This window comes from Lagenorhynchus albirostris, chromosome 11 (assembly GCF_949774975.1).
Source record: "Lagenorhynchus albirostris chromosome 11, mLagAlb1.1, whole genome shotgun sequence".
NCBI classification, from domain to species: Eukaryota; Metazoa; Chordata; class Mammalia; order Artiodactyla; family Delphinidae; genus Lagenorhynchus; species Lagenorhynchus albirostris.
In genome coordinates this window covers 65281594-65299184 of record NC_083105.1, presented here as the reverse complement: position 1 = coordinate 65299184, position 17591 = coordinate 65281594, and the positions used below count along the sequence as shown (strand labels likewise).

At 38.8% G+C, this 17591-nt stretch overlaps 1 protein-coding gene across 4 annotated transcripts in view; it reads left to right on the top strand.

Annotated features, from left to right (window-relative positions):
* The window catches only part of PCED1B (PC-esterase domain containing 1B), a 152922-nt gene that overhangs the window by 112874 nt on the left and 22457 nt on the right, over positions 1-17591 (top strand). Inside the window, exon 3 of one of the 4 annotated variants that reach the window (XM_060166450.1) lies at positions 14459-14625. The exons of the other annotated variants lie outside the window; for them this stretch is intronic. The gene's annotated coding sequence lies outside the window, so the exon portion shown is untranslated. The remainder of the gene's footprint in view (positions 1-14458; positions 14626-17591) is intronic. 4 annotated transcript variants of the gene reach the window in all.

Here is a 17591-nt window from a genome sequence, read left to right as displayed (position 1 = left end):
TTATAGCAATACAATCCTACCTTAAGAAACAGGAAACATCTCAAATAAACAACCTAACCTTGCACCTAAAGCAATTAGAGAAAGAAGAACAAAAAGAACCCCAAAGTTAGCAGAAGGAAAGAAATCATAAAGATCAGATCAGAAATAAATGAAAAAGAAATGAAGGAAACTATAGCAAAGATCAATAAAACTAAAAGCTAGTTCTTTGAGAAGATAAACAAAATTGATAAACCATTAGCCAGACTCATCAAGAAAAAAAGGGAGAAGACTCAAATCAATAGAATTAGAAATGAAAAAGGAGAAGTAACAACCGACACTGCAGAAATACAAAAGATCATGAGAGATTACTACAAGCAACTCTATGCCAATAAAATGGACAACCTGGAAGAAACGGACAAATTCTTAGAAATGCACAACCTGCCAAGACTGAATCAGGAAGAAATAGAAAATATGAACAGACCAGTCAAAAGCACTGAAATTGAAACTGTGATTAAAAATCTTCCAACAAACAAAAGCCCAGGACCAGATGGCTTCACAGGCGAATTCTATCAAACATTTAGAGAAGAGCTAACACCTATCCTTCTCAAAATCTTTCAAAATATAGCAGAGGGAGGAGCACTACCAAACTCATTCTACGAGGCCACCATCACCCTGATACCAAAACCAGACAAAGATGTCACAAAGAAAGAAAACTACAGGCCAATATCACTGATGAACATAGATGCAAAAATCCTCAACAAAATACTAGCAAACAGAATCCAACAGCACATTAAAAGGATCATACACCATGATCAAGTGGGGTTTATTCCAGGAATGCAAGTATTCTTCAATATATGCAAATCAATCAATGTGATACACCATATTAACAAATTGAAGGAAAAAAACCATACGGTCATCTCAATAGATGCAGAGAAAGCTTTTGACAAAATTCAACACCCATTTATGATAAAAACCTTCCAGAAAGTAGGCATAGAGGGAACTTTCCTCAACATAATAAAGGCCATATACGACAAACCCACAGCCAACATCGTCCTCAATGGTGAAAAACTGAAACCATTTCCACGAAGAGCAGAAAGACGACAAGGTTGCCCACTCTCACCACTCTTATTCCACATAGTTTTGGAAGTTTTAGCCACAGCAATCAGAGAAGAAAAGGAAATAAAAGGAATCCAAATCAGAAAAAAAGAAGTAAAGCTGTCACTGTTTGCAGATGACATGATACTATACATAGAGAATCCTAAAGATGCTATCAGAAAACTACTAGAGCTAATCAATGAATCTGGTAAAGTAGCAGGATACAAAATTAATGCACAGAAATCTCTGGCATTCCTATTCACTAATAATGAAAAATCTGAAAGTGAAATCAAGGAAAAACTCCCATTTACCACTGCAACAAAAAGAATAAAATATCTAGGAATAAACCTACTTAAGGAGACAAAAGACCTGTATGCCGAAAATTATAAGACACTGATGAAAGAAATTAAATATGATACAAATAGATGGAGAGATATACCATGTTCTTGGATTGGAAGAATCAACATTGTGAAAATGATTCTACTACCCAAAGCAATCTACAGATTCAATGCAATCCCTATCAAACTACCACTGGCATTTTTCACAGAACTAGAACAAAAAATTTCACAATTTGTATGGAAACACAAAAGACCCTGAATAGCCAAAGCAGTCTTGAGAACGAAAAACGGAGCTGGAGGAATCAGGCTCCCTGACTTCAGACTATACTACAAAGCTACAGTAATCAAGACAGTATGGTACTGGCACAAAATCAGAAAGATAGATCAATGGAACAGGATAGAAAGCCCAGAGATAAACCCACGCACATATGGTCACCTTATCTTTGATAAAGGAGGCAGGAATGTGCAGTGGAGAAAGGACAGCCTCTTCAATAAGTGGTGCTGGGAAAACTGGACAGCTACATGTAAAAGAATGAGATTAGAACACTCCCTAACACCATACACAAAAATAAGCTCAAAGTGGATTAAAGACCTAAATGTAAGGCCAGAAACCATCAAACTGTTAGACAAAAATACAGGCAGAACACTCTATGACATAAACCACAGCAAGATCCTTTTTGACCCACCTCCTAGAGAAATGGAAATAAAAACAAAAATAAACAAATGGGACCTAATGAAACTGCAAAGCTTTTGCACAGCAAAGGAAACCATAAACAAGACCAAAAGACAACCCTCAGAATGGGAGAAAATACTTGCAAATGAAACAACTGACAAGGGATTAGTCTCCAAAATTTACAAGCAGGTCATGCAGCTCAATATCCAAAAAACAAACAACCCAATCCAAAAATGGGCAGAAGACCTAAATAGACATTTCTCCAAAGAATATATACAGATTGCCAACAAACACATGAAAGAATGCTCAACATCATTCATCATTAGAGAAATGCAAATCAAAACTACAATGAGATATTATCTCACACTAGTCAGAATGGCCATCATCAAAAAATCTAGAAACAATAAATGCTGGAGAGGGTGTGGAGAAAAGGGAACACTCTTGCACTGCTGGTGGGAATGTGAATTGGTACAGCCACTATGGAGAACAGTATGGAGGTTCCTTAAAAAACTACAAATAGAACTACCGTATGACCCAGCAATCCCACTACTGGGCATATACCCTGAGAAAACCATAATTCAAAAAGAGTTATGTATCAAAATGTTCATTGCAGCTCTATTTACAGTAGCCAGGAGATGGAAACAACCTAAGTGTCCATCATTGGATGAATGGATACAGATGTGGCACATATATACAATGGAATATTACTCAGCCATAAAAAAGAAACGAAATTGAGCTATTTATAATGAGGTGGATGATCTAGAGTCTGTCATACAGAGTGAAGTAAGTTAGAAAGAGAAAGACAAATACCGTATGCTAATACATATATATGGAATTTAAGAAAAAAAATGTCATGAAGAACCTAGGGGTAAGACAGGAATAAAGACACAGACCTACTAGAGAATGGACCTGAGGATATGGGGAGGGGGAAGGGTAAGCTGTGACAAAGTGAGAGAGTGGCATGGACATATATACACCACAAAACATAAAATAGATAGCTAGTGAGAAGCAGCTGTATAGCACAGGGAGATCAGCTCGGTGCTTTGTGACCACATAGAGGGGTGGGATAGGGCGGGTGGGAGGGAGGGAGACGCAAGAGGGAAGAGATATGGGAACATATGTATATGTATAACTGATTCACTTTGTTATACAGCAGAAACTAACACACCGTTGTAAAACAATTATACTTCAATAAAGATGTAAAAAAAAAAAAATAGCCAACGTTGATGGAGTACTTGCTATGTACCAGGCACTGTACTGGGCATTTTTCAGGGATTATTTCACTTAACCCCCACAATCCCTCCTTGGGATGATTACTATTATTATCCCTAACTGAGGAAACAGAGGCTCTCGGAGATTAATTTGTCCAAGTTCACAGGGGAGATGCATTTTAGTGGAAACGTAGTCATTCAAGCCTGGCTCAAATACCCATTCCCCTCTCCCCACATCTGCAAGCAGAACACCTGATTCTGGGCTCCTCGAACACTTTAGGGAGGCTGATATCTTTGTGCTTATCACTTGCCCCTTTGTAGTGTGTTGTTTGTTTTTGCACGTCTCTCCCAGCATACTGGACTTTAAATTCAGGGTTTGGCAATTAATAGACTATCAGTATATGTGTCAAGTTAGTGGTATGAACTCTCATTTAGCTCTCACAACAACTTTGTAGGTAGAATTTTTCTTGTTTTTACAGATAAAGGCTGAGAGAGGTTAAGTAATTGGCTCAAGTTCACACAGAGCATAAAAACTGGAGTCAGGTTTTGACTCCAGCCATCAGACTGTGCCTACTCTGTGCTGGCATCCCAGTACACTCAGTTGTCCGAGCCAATCCAGAAACCAGTGTTAAGTTAACTCAACAAGGAGACCATTAAGACGGGTGGCACCGGGCTTCCCTAGTGGCGCAGTGGTTAAGAATCCGCCTGCCAACGCAGGGGACACTGTTCAAGCCCTGGTCTGGGGAGATCCCACATGCCGCAGAGCAGCTAAGGCCGTGAGCCACAACTACTGAGCCTGCGTGCCACAACTACTGAAGCCCACGCGCCTAGAGCCCGTGCTCCACAACAAGAGAAGCCACTGCAATGAGAAGCCCGTGCACCGCAGCAAAGAGTAGCCCCTGCTCACCACAACTAGAGAAAGCCCGTGCACAACAAAGAAGACCCAACACAGCCAAAAATAATAAATAAATAAATTTATTTTTTAAAAAAGACAGGTGGCATTAATGCCGTGGCAGCCTACGTGAACAAACCCAAATCGAAATGCAAACCTAAGGACAACCAGTCACAAACAGCCAACGAGGCTTCAAGCTATAGCCAACCAATAATTCCTTGCTTTGCTTCCACCTTCTTTCTATAAAGTCCCTCCCAGAGTTCCTGTTGGTGGAGGGCTCCTAACAACTTCTGGTCTGGCGCTGCTCCATTCCAATTGATTTTTGCTCAAAGAAACTAAAAAGTTTTAATATGCCTCAGTTTATCTTCTAGCACCAAGGAAGCATTCTGTACAATACTTCTCGGCTCGTGATTCTCTCCCATCCCCCACTCCCCTCCAGTCACTGTTCAGTCTATCACCTTGTCCCCGTCCCCTCCATCACCACCGCCTTCACTCACCTGGATTACTGCAATGGTTAGTGTAAAAGATTTGGAATTTTGGCTGACCTCCAAAACAAAAAGATTAAAAATTATTGGTGACTTTCATAAATTGCAAGCATTTCTTATTATCTCTCTTAGAGACAAAGGCATACTTCCGCACCCTCAGCCCTGTGTAGCTTAAATCATGGTTCACTGGGAAGTTAGAATTGTGTTTACACCTTGTGACATAAATTTTGGTATGAGGATCAACACACTTCTCCAATCCTATAAATCATATGAAGCAACTGTATAGTTTCCAAGGTTCTAACCTCGTTTGCTGATTGCATTTATGAGTTTATTTCAGAGTCTGCCATTTGGGACCCAATTGTGATAATTGCACTTGTTTTCCTGAGTTGTTGTTGTTGTTGTTGTTTTTAGTACACGCGCTTCTCACTGCTGTGGCCTCTCCCGTTGCGGAGCACAGGCTCCGGACGCACAGGCTCAGCAGCCATGGCTCACGGGCCCAGCCGCTCCACAGCATGTGGGATCTTCCCGGACCGGGGCACGAACCCGTGTCCCCTGCACCGGCAGGCGAACTCTCAACCACTGCACCACCAGGGAAGCCCCTGAGTTGTTTTTAACCCATTTCATTTGCTCTTTCTCTCTGGGGCTGGGGCCTTGCCTTGCTCTTACCTTCACTAAGCTGCATTTCTGGTTTCCTGCCTTCCTACCTTGGCATTGAATATCATATACTCCTGCTATGCTATTGCTATGCCCTGTCACCTGTAGGGACACTTGGTCATGTTGTGTTAAGACCTCCCTGCAGTACTGGCTGCCCGCCCTTTGCTGCCAGCATCCTTCAGAAAACTTCCTCTCATGCCCCTGAAACAGATCTGTCTCCCAACTGCCTGCCTCGTCTCGGGGTGGCCCTCTTTACAAGCACCGGAACTAGTTTAGACCCATAAATGTCCCTTTGATATCTACTTATTGCAAACACAAGAGAAACTTCTTCAGAGCAAAGGAAGTCAGTCATTTTTGGCAGTCGGCTCAGACTGTTTCAACAATAAAGCTTCTCCGAATATTAAGGTCTCCTGCTCTTCTGGGAACAAAGTACTCTAGCTAATATTGTCAGATGACCTGCCAAAAAGAAAGGTCACTCTGGTAGGAGTTCCACATGCTATTTAAAGATCGGATGTCCCTTGGATGGGAAAGCTGCGCTATATGGCCAGGGTTTTAATGAAGCAGAGAAAGGTACAATGTGGCAAAATTTGATAGTAAACGAAATTGTTCTCTTGAAAAATAACACTGTCCATTTATTCTGTTTTGTAATTCCATTTAAAGTTATTGTCTTCATTGGAGTATTGTGAATTATTTGTTAGCATTATGTATTTAACTTGTTAAGTGAAGACGTGTTCTTGAATGAGAGGAAAACGAACTTGTTTTAATCTTTTTTTAATAGTCTTAGGAATATTTCTAAAAGTTGGAGCTATGTCTCAAGGGAGGAAATGGAGATCATGAGAGAATGAAACAATCTCTCTCCATATTTATTATGTTTACCCTCCACTCCATCTAATAATTGATGCTTGCAAGGCTATTCCTTTTTTGCTCTACCAATCCTTCTTCTTCCTCTGATTGTTCTACATTCATTTAGAAATAGCGACTCCCCGAAACTAGAGTTGTCTGTTCGACTTTCTGCATTTTCCACTTCCTCACCTTTCGTTCACTAGTTTTGTGTAGTTAAACATTCATTTTTCACTTTATTATGTCCATGCAAATAACATTCACAAATTAATGTTGTGTGCACTGTAATCATGAGGTTTCTCTTTACCATTTGCTTTTTCCCTATAGTTAATAATTGCCTTTTCTTAAAAATAGCTTAGTTTTCCTTGTCTCATAATTTCTCCCACATCTTCGAATATTCTATCAGTCCACTTTTCCATAAGATCAAAGTACATAATGCGTCAATTCCAATTCCAAAATAAATGAATTCTTTTAAATTTGCAAGGGCTATGACATATAGCTCTATGTTATAAAATTTGAAAATCTTGACACTTTAAAAGTAGAGTGTTTATGAGTGTCCTTTTTAAAAAAATATGTAGACCGTTAAAAAATATTGATAAATCATATCATCTTCAAGTGGCAGCACTTCTCTGGGAGGCAGTAAAGCTTAGGGACTGAGTGTCTGGTATTAGAGTACCTAGCTTCAAATCCTGGCTCTGTGCTCACCTGCAACTAGAGACTCACTGTCTTGTGCCTCAGTTTCCTCATCCTTAAGATGGAGATAATAATACCTACCACAAGGGTTCTTGGAGGTTTAACCTAGATAATATACAGTTATCTATATACTATAGATAACTATGTTATTATATATAATTATATATCTATACTCTATAAAGTATATAAAGTATTATATACTTTATATAATGCCTGATGCACAGTAAACACTTAGTGAATGTTAGGTATTATTTAGCATGATAGCAAAGGAAGAAGCAATATTTAAAATACTGAAAGACTTTATCTAAAGCTTATGTATGAAAAATATGAACACAAAATTAAGAGGAAAGTAATAAGTTGGAATAAAAACATTTGCAGCATGTGTGACAGAGTAAAGGGTAAACACTTCATATATCATAAGCCTTAGATAAAATAGAAAAACAGGCAAAGTACATAAATTCTGTGGTTTATAAAAGAAATAAAACTGGGGACTATATGGGGACTTCCCAGTGATCCAGTGGTGAAGACTCTGTGCTTGAACATGGGTTCAATCCCTGGTCTGGACTCTAAGATCCCTCATGCTTTATGGTGCAGAAAAAAAAAAAAAAAGGCTATATGAAAACATATCTGCTTTCACTTATAATAAAAATTGCACATTAAAATATAATGTATACAAAAAAAGAGAAAACAAATTGCTAATATCAGAAATGAAAGAAGGGTTATTACTACTGATCCCACAGATATTAAAAGAATAATAAAGGAGTGTTATCAACAACTCTGTGCCCACAAATATGATAACTTGGATGAAATGGACCATTTCTTTGAAAGACACAATCTACAAAAACACATACCTAGGAGAAACAGACAATCTGAAAAGCCTATATCTATTATGGAAATTGAATTAGTAATTAATAATATTCCCAAACAGAAAGTACCAGGCCCAGATAGATTCACTGGTGAATTCTACCATACGTTTAAGGAAGGAATGATACCAATTCTCTACAATCTCTTCCAGAAATAGAAGCTGAGGGAATAATTCCTAACTCATTCTATGAGTCCAGCATTACCCTAACAACAAAACCAAACAAAAACATTAAAGAAAGGAAAACAAGCCAATGTCTCTCATAAACATGGATGTGAAAATTCTCAACAAATATTAGCAAATCAAGTCCAACAATGTATAAAAAGAATTATACACCATGATGAAGTAGGATTTATTCCAGGTACATGAGGCTGATTCAACATTTGAGAATCAATTAATGTAATTCATCACATCAACAGGCTAAAGGTGATCATATGATTATATCCATAAATGTAGAAAAAGCATTTGAAAAAATCCAACACCCATTCATAATTCAAACAAACAAAAGAAACCTTAGCAGACTAGGAACAGAGGGTAACTTCCTCAACCTGATAAAGAATGCCTACAAAATACCTACATCTAACTTCATACTTAATAGAAACTAGATGCTTTCTGCCTAAGATTAGGAACAAAGCAATGATGCCCCCTCTCACCTCTCCTTTCCAGCACTGCACTGGAAGTCCTAACTATTGAAATAAGATTAAAAGAAGAAGTAAAATGTATACAGTTTGGGAAGAAAGAAATAAGACTGCCTTTGCTCACAAAGTTTGTGAGCAAAGCAGTTTGTGTAGAAAATCCCAAAGGAAGAACAAAAAAACCTCCTGAAACTGATACATGATTGTAGACAGGTTGTAAGATACAGATGAATGATACCAAAGTAATTGCTTTCTTATATACCAGCAATGAACAATTGGAATTTGAAATTTAAAACACAACACCATCTACATTAACGCCATTTACAAAGGAAAGAAAAAGAAATACTTAAGGAAAAATATATATAAGATCTAGCTGATGAAAATTACAAAATTCCGATGAAAGAAACAAAAGAAGATCTAAATCAATAGAGATGTATTCCATGGATAACAAGAGTCAATATTGTCAAGATATCAGTTCTTTCCAATTGGATCTATAGATTTAACTCAATTCTAATAAAAATACCAGCAAGTTATTTTGTGGCTATTGACAAATTGATTCTAAAGTTTACACAGAGGGCCTTCCCTGGTGGCACAGTGGTTAAGAATCCACCTGCCAATGCAGGGGACATGGGTTCGATCCCTGGTCTGGGAAGATCCCACATGCCACGGAGCAACTAAGCCGGTGCATAACAAATACTGAGCCTGCTCTCTAGAGCCTGCGAGCCATGACTACTGAGCCCATGCACCACGAACACTGAAGCCCATGCACCTAGACCCTGTGCTCCATAACAAGAGAAGCCACTGCAGTGAGCAGCCCACGCCCCACAACAAAGAGTAGCCCTCGCGCACCAAAACTAGAGGAAGCCCGCAAGCAGCCACAAAGACCCAATGCAGCCAAAAATAAGTAAAATAAATTTTTTAAAGAAGAAATTTTTATGGAGAAGCAAAAGACCCAGAATAGCCAACACAATATTGAAGAAGAAGAACAAATTTGGAGAACTGCCACTATCTGACTTTAATTCTTACTCTAAAGGTACAGTGATGTGGAATTAGCAAAAGAATAGACAAATATATCAATGGCACAAAATAAATAGCTCAGAAATAGACCTACACAAATCTAATCAACTCATCTTTGACAAAGGAGCAAAGGCAATTCAGTGGAGAAAGGATAATCTTTTCAACAAATGGCACTGGAAAAACTGGACATCCACAGGCAAAAAGAAAAGGAAAGAAGGAATTGACACAGACCTTACATCTTTCACAAAAATTAACTCAAAATGGATCACAGACCTAAATGTGAAATGCAAAACTAAAATTCTAAGAAAATATAGAAGGAGAAAGTCTAGGTGATCTTGTGTTTGGCAATGAGTTTTTAGATTCAACATCAAAAGTGCAATCCATGAAAGAAAAATTAAGTGGAACGTCATTAAAATTAAAAACCTCTGCTCTACAAAAGACACTGTTACATGAATGAAAAGACAAGCCATAGACTAGGAGAAAATATTTACAAAACACGTATCTGATTAAGAACTTATATCTCAAATGTAGAAAGAATTCTCAAAACTCAACAATAAGAAAACAAACAACCTAACTTTAAAAATGGGCAAAAGATCTAACACCTTAACAAAGAAGCTATAGATGGCAAATAAGTATATGAAAAGGTGCTCAACACCATATGTCATTAGGGAATGACAAACTAAAACAAAAATGAGACACCTATTAGAACGGCCAAAATCCAAAACAATGACAATACCAAGTGCTGAACAGGATGTGGAGCTACAGGAACTTTCATTCATTGCTGGTGGGAATGCAAAATGGTCCAGCCATTTCAGAAGACAGTTTCTTACAAAGCTAAACTTAGACTTATTGTACAATCCATTAATTGTGCTTCTTGGTATTTACCCAAATGAGTTGAAAATTATGGCCACAGGAAACCCTGCATTTCAATGTTTATAACAGTTCTATCACACTTTCCTGAACTTGGAAACAACCAAGATGTCCTTTAGTAGGTGAATGGATAAACAAACTGTGGTACATTTATAAAATGGAATAGTATTCAGTGATAAAATAAAATGAGTTATCAAGCCATGAAAAGACATGGATGAACCTTAAATGCATATTGCTAAATGGAAGAAGCCAACTAGAAAAGACTATATACTGAATGATTACAGCTATATGGCATTCTGGAAAAGGCAAATTATAGAAATAATAAAAACAGCAGCGGTTGCTAAGGCTTCTGGGGGAGGAGAAGATGAGTAAGTACAGTACAGAGAATTTATAGGACAGTGAAACTATTCTGTATGATACTGTAATGGTGGATACATTATATGGTGAAGCATGATAATACATGACACCATGAAACATAATGGATGCAAATAAACACTTGTCCAAACTCATAGAATATACAACACAGAGTGAACCCTAATGTAAAGTAAGGACTTTAGTTAAAATAATATATCAATATTGGTTCATCAGTTATAACAAATGTACCACACTAATGCAAAATTTAATAATAGGGGAATCTTTGGGGGTGGGAGGAACGTGTATGAGAACTCCATACTTAATAGTCTATTAATATATATTTTATATATCATTTTATATAATGATATAACATGTTTCACCCATGACATTTCAAAATTGTTTTTGTATTGCAATATCCACTGTTAGTGAGGATGAAATCTATTTTCCACTCAAGGCCTGAGTTGTCCATTTTTAAAATTACATATGTATTTATACATATAGTGTAGGTGTGTGTGTATACCTTTTTTAAAACCTCTGTTTTTTTTCTCAGTGTTCTCTACAAAAAAAAACAATTCATATTTGCTCCTATCCTTATAGAACCTAGAGCAGTACCTAGTCCATAGTAGACTTCCAGTAAAAATTTGCTAAATCAATGTTGAATGATATGTTGAATGTAGATAACTAACTATGAATGCACTAAAATGTGCTGTCATCTAGTTCATACGTACTTCTCCATCTTATTTCTAATGTTATAATGATAGGCATTGCCAAATGCCTTGCTGATATCTGGATACAGTGTGACTATAGCTTTCCCCTGTTGTGTCAGATTACTAACTCTAATCCATCTCAATTTGGCTTATTAGAGAGTATGTGGAAAAAATAATAAGGACAGTTAAACAGTAAAGGGCCCATGAGATGTGGATTAAAAGGCACAGTTGTTCATTTAAATTCTATTTCCCCAGTGTTCTTAAAAACAAAATAGAGATTTGTTTGAAGTTATTTGGAAGGCTTTTTGAAGTCCTAGACAGTATGGTTATTCATACTGCCCAAACAGTATTTTATTACCATTATTATTCCTTAACAAAAAAAGCAGATATTTTTAAGTTCATCTTTGAGTAAAACTGAGCCTCTAACTGAGCTGTGCCCAACTGTGAAGAAATATTAAAATCCATTTAGATCAACTACAATATCAGCGTATTGGTGTTACAAATATCCAATTATCTATATTTGTTTTAAGCACCACAGATAAAATAAAAACAATGCCTAGAAGATTCTTATGTGGCAGTCAGGCTTTGAGAACTTGACTTCAATGAACTACAGAGACAAAGAAATGAGAATTCATTAAGAACTTTGTACTTCACAGAAGGGTTAAAATTTGCCATGACAGGGAGTTGCTACCCAATAGCACCATCTCACCTTCCATTCTTGGGTTGGTTATACTCTGAGAACTGGTGCCAAAATTTGCGTATCAAGAAATTATGCTGCACTGCAGAAGTACATGAGTTTTCAGGCTATGCCAGCCTGGATGTTGCCTGGGAAACTGTCACTGGTTTGTACTACAACTGGAGGGGAAAGTGTTCCCAAGGCAAGAATGTTTTCAGAATTCTGTCTCTCTCTGGCCCTTCTGTAGCTCCTGCAATCCTCACTGCTTCCCTCTCTTCTACCCACTGCTCCCATTTGATAGGATTCTATGTGGTTCCCCATTCCCAGATGTTTGCTCTAACTTGACTCCCTCACTGTCTAGATAGAAGTAAAAAAAACTGGATACTGGAGCCAGATTCTCTAATGAAGCAATCTGCTAGAGCAGAGTGGCTCCTGCCCACTTAAATGGTACATGTGTTCTCCAGTTTGCCACAATCCCCACTACTCCCTAATGTCTCCAACACTGAGGCTGAGTATTAAGTTTTTGTTTACCACTATACTTTCACTTCTGTTTTATCCTTATGGTAGAGAGGTATTTCTCTGTTCCCATATATAATATTTATCAGAAGTGGCAAAACACGAGATATGAGAGGTTTAAGAATTAAAAAAAAAAAAAACGTATAGTATAGTCATCCCTTGGTATGCACAGGCGATTGGTTCCAGGACCCCCAGAAGATACCAAGGTCCATGGATGCTCAAGTCCCTCATATAAAATGGCATATATTTGCATATAACCTATGCACATCCTCTTGTATACTCTAAATACTCTAGATTACTTACAATACCTAATACAATGCAAATGCAATGTAAACAGTTGCCAACACGTGGCAAATTCAAGTTTTACTTTTTGGGACTTTCAGGAATTTTTTTTTTTTTTTAATATTTTCAATTCCCAGTTGGCTGAATCCACGGACGCAGACGGAAACTATGGAAACGGAGGGCCAGCTCTACAAGTCTTAGAGTTAACAAAGACTATTCCTACATGTTTAATATGCAAAATGATTGTCCATACAATGAACAGACCCTGTTCCTGTACCCTCTTCCATCTCATGTCTAATACCTACAGCCACGGGAGCTTGCAACTCCTGGTCTTGTTCTCAGGCATCTGGGTGTTCCTGGAGTGTGTCTTAGGTTCTGGATTAATCCCAGTGCTTGCTAGTTTCCTTAATCCCCCACTGCCTACAGACCAGGACAGGCAGGTCAGACATCTAAAAGTAAAGGTTCTGGTGGCTCTAATTCTCCTCCTCATTTACATGCTTCATTGTCCAAAAATAAGCTGATTTCCACAGTTGAGCCATCATATTTCCTCCTAGTTTAGCATTAATGCTATATATTCAGTGGTTCTTAGTGTAGAAGAATCTGAATACCCTAGTTCAGTTACCTCCCTGATCATTTCGTCTCCTTGTAATTGAGGTTATGTGTAGATTGTTATAACCAGCAATTCATTGAGCCCATAGTTTTTTTTATGAAAATGAAGGAAAGGGAGGGAGGGGAGGAGGGAGCAGAGACAGGAAGAGGAACAAAAACAGGGCTCAGTAAATGTGAACCATAGTATGATCAATAGTTGGCCTCAGGACTGGTGTGTTTTACTCTGAGTCCTCTCTCCTTGGTAATTCCTTCAGCCTACTGGAGACAAGGCAAAACTGTATTTCCATTTTCTGCACTCTCTCTTTATATTAATTAATTATTTAAAAAATCCTAGGTTTTTAAAGGACCTGTTATGTTGGAAAGGAAAGTGAAGAAAGAGATCTGCGTGTAATCATCCGCCTTCCACTCTGCACCCCCAAATCTCAGCACACCTCTGGGGAATAGACTGCTTAGCCAGTGTCCCCCTCCATACATAGACGGCTGTCTGAATGGACAGGGACTTTGATAGACTCGTCCAGGAGAACTGCAGCCAGCTTCATTGGCATCCAGATAAAATGTCTCACTGCTCAGACTGGCAGGGGCATTGAATGGGATGTCAGCAAAGCCGACAGATCTTTTCTCCAAAAGCTCATTAGGAGAAGGTGTAGCCCAAGGTGACCCTGGTGGTCTCCGGCTGAGGACCTTCAGGGAAAAAAATTCTTTTCAGGTCCTAAGAGGCATCCCGTGGTACAACCACCAAGAAAAGAGACTTTAGCCCCAGAGTGACAGACTGAGGACTAAATTAGATTAAATCTTTGTCCCCAGATGTAAAAGAAATGATTAGGAAATCTCAGTGTTGGCTTGAAAAAGTGTGTGGGATTGGTTGAGATGAAGTGGGGAGAGCCAGCCAGCAGCTGGGCTCATCTGGGAGCACAGATAAGAGTTGAGACTCTGTAATTAGCTCCAGGAAAGAGGAAGCCCTGAGCCATCTCCCCGAGCAGGCTGAGGCCACAGGGCCATGCCCTCCAGCTGGCGGAGGCTTCTGCTCACACCCAAGCCCTCCGACGGAAGTACCGTCTCTCTCCTGATAGGACGAGAGTGACCCAGCAGATCGGCAGGTGGCCAAGAGGAACTCCCAACGGCCTTCTTCTCCTCTGAGCACGGGTGACAGTGTGGCATGCCCCCGACCTCTCTTCCTTCCTCCTGGACTAAGCCCTGATGGGTCAGGACAATAAGGAAATCGTCCTTGCGTGACCCTGTGAGTATGCATCCCTCATCAGCAGACTCGGCCACAAGGTAAAGGACTTACCTCAGGCTGGTGAGCTGGGTCCTGGCCCCTGGCCATCAACGATACATCGCCTGTTCTTAAGACATCCACTGAGAGAACTTATTCAGACAAAACATTTGGGGGCTTTTTCGATTTAGGACTTTCCCACTTAAAGAAATAAGAAGCTTCTCATCTAGTTTTGTTTGACAGCTTCAGCAGACGACAGGCAAAGTTTGCAGATTTTTCTTAGGCTACTTCCTCCTAAAATTTGTCTGTGGTTAATCACGCTCTGCAAGAGACAGTTTCTCCTTCAGCCTGGGGGCTAACATTCTGTGACTCCACCATATGTCCAGGACTTCTGAGCCTGCCGTCACCAGACACAACCCCGAAACCCAAACAGTAACACTTTAGGTAATGGACTTGGGGAAGTCAGCTTAGTGCCAGGCTTTGTTCCCCAGAAGTCGTAAGTCAAAACAGTCTGCCTGACTTGGCCACAATATTTTAATTTCCATTTCCATCACCTTTCTTTTTTTTTTAACTTTTTATTTTATATTGGAGTATAGTTGATTAACAATATTGTGATAGTTCTAGGTGTACAGCAAAGTGATTCAGTTATACGTATACATGCATCTATTCTTTTTCAAATTCTTTGCCCATTTAGGTTGTTACATAATATTGAGCAGAGTTCCCTGTGCTGTACAGAAGGTCCTTGTTGGTTATCTATCTTAAATATAGCAGCGTATACATGTCAATCCCAGACTCCCTAACTATCCCTTCCCCCAACCCTTCCCCCCCCATAACCATAAGATTGTTAAGTCTGTGAGTCTGTTTCTGTTTTGTAAATAAGTTCATTTATATCATTTCTTTTTAGATTCTGAAAGTAAGCAATATCACATAATATTTCTCTTTCTCTCTCTGACTTACTTCATTCAGTATGACAATCTCTAGGTCCATCCATCTTGCCGCAAATGGCATTATTTTGTTCTTTTTAATGGCTGAGTAGTAGTCTATTGCATATATGTGCCACATCTTCTTTATCCATTCCTCTGTCGATGTACATTTAGGTTGCTTCCATGTCCTGGCTATTGCAAACAGTTGTGCAATGAACACTTGGGTGCATGTATCCTTTCAGACCATGTTTTTCTCTGGATATATGCCCAGGAATGGGATTGCAGGATCATATGGTAGCTCTATTAGTTTTTTAAGGAACCTCCATACTGTTCTCCATAGTGGTTGTATCAATTTACATTCCCACCAACAGTGCAAGAGGGTTCCCTTTTCTCCACACCCTCTCCAGCATTTATTGTTTGTGGATTTCCATCACCTTTCTTGATGTGACACCACTATAGGCATGTAAGTGGTGAGGTGCCCAGTACTGAGGGTGGGCAGAGAGCAGGGACAGGGGGAGTTGGCTGGCTCTGGACCTTGCTACTTCCTAGCTGACTGGCCTGGGGCAAGCCCTGACCTAAGAAATCCCTTCCCTCATTTCATCTTCCTCCTGGAGACAGGAACACTAACCCGGCATGGTGGTTTAAAAGGTAACAACTAATGGACAGCTAATGTCTGGATGGATATTAGACTCCCAATAAATGGTGGCAATAATTATTATTGTTGACTTTGTAAAAACAGTTAAGTACTTAAAGCGCTCAGAATAGTATACTCGATAAGTGTTTGTTATTATGTATTCTTGTGATCTAAAGGAACCCAGATGCCTTGTCACTTTGGGATCTGCAGGCCTCACTGAGGTAATGCTATGTATTTGGCTAACATGCCTGATTAAGAAAAGGCAGAAGGTTTGATATTTTCAGAAAATTTTTGACACGATTTAGCAGGTTAAATTTAGCCTATGAAAGGGAAGTGAAATTGTATGATCTGCGTCTTAGGAAGAACAAAGCCTGTAGGTCAGAGAATGGGGTGGAGGAAGAAAACCATATACATGGGAAGATAAATTAAGAAGCCACAGCAGGACTGCAGATCTGAGCTGAGGTCAAGACTGTAGGGAGAGAAGGGGACTTATCCAGCAGTGGTTCAGCAGGTAGAATCTACTCTACTCCAGATGGATGAAGGCAAGGGAGGAAGCACAGATGACCTTGTAATTTCTGTCGTGTGGCAATTAAGTGAATGTTGGCTTCACTTACTGAGAAGAAGAACAAGCTTGTGGAATAGGCTCGTTAGTTTAGAACTGGTTTTAAATTGGATCTTTGCATAGTTGCAGAGTTTATTCAACCAGCAACAAAGAGACATTTCTTTCTTCTTAGGAATTTTTGTCATGTATTTTAAAACTACTCTGTGATTTAACTAGCATGCATCTCCAAGAATAAATGCATATATGGAACATAAACACAAAGTTTTTTGTTCTGATACCAGTATATCAGCTGACTGATCAACAATTATGCAACACTTAGAAATCATGACTAAGAAAATAGAATATCAACATATGATTCAAAGATTTACAGTCATAGGTTAATTAAACTGGTGAACACTAGATTCAGAGAAGTGGAAGTAATTTGTAGTTCTCCATCTTCATTTTTTTAAATGTATTTCAGAGATTCAACAACAAAATGTGTTAAGGAAAGGAATGTCCTAAAGGAGAAAGAAAGGAAGGCAATAAGAAACAGCCAGTAACATTATTTTTGTAAATAATAATTTGGAAAAATATTTAAAAGCCTACTATTGTACTGGTAGAATGGAATAGTGATACACATTTGATTTATAAAACAAATGATGCCATTTGGGGCAATCATTACCTTTATAAAGCAAATGTCCTTCTGAAGAGGGTCTGACCAGAAGCCACTTTTCACAATGCTATTTTCAATCATATTCATATCTTCAGTAAGATTTTTCAAATCCTTTTTCAGTGAGAGAAGTGATGCCCTAACATAAGGCTGTAACTGCACTTCCAATATTGAATTACAATCATCTGCTTCTGTGTTTCTCCCTGACTGGGAACTTTTTTT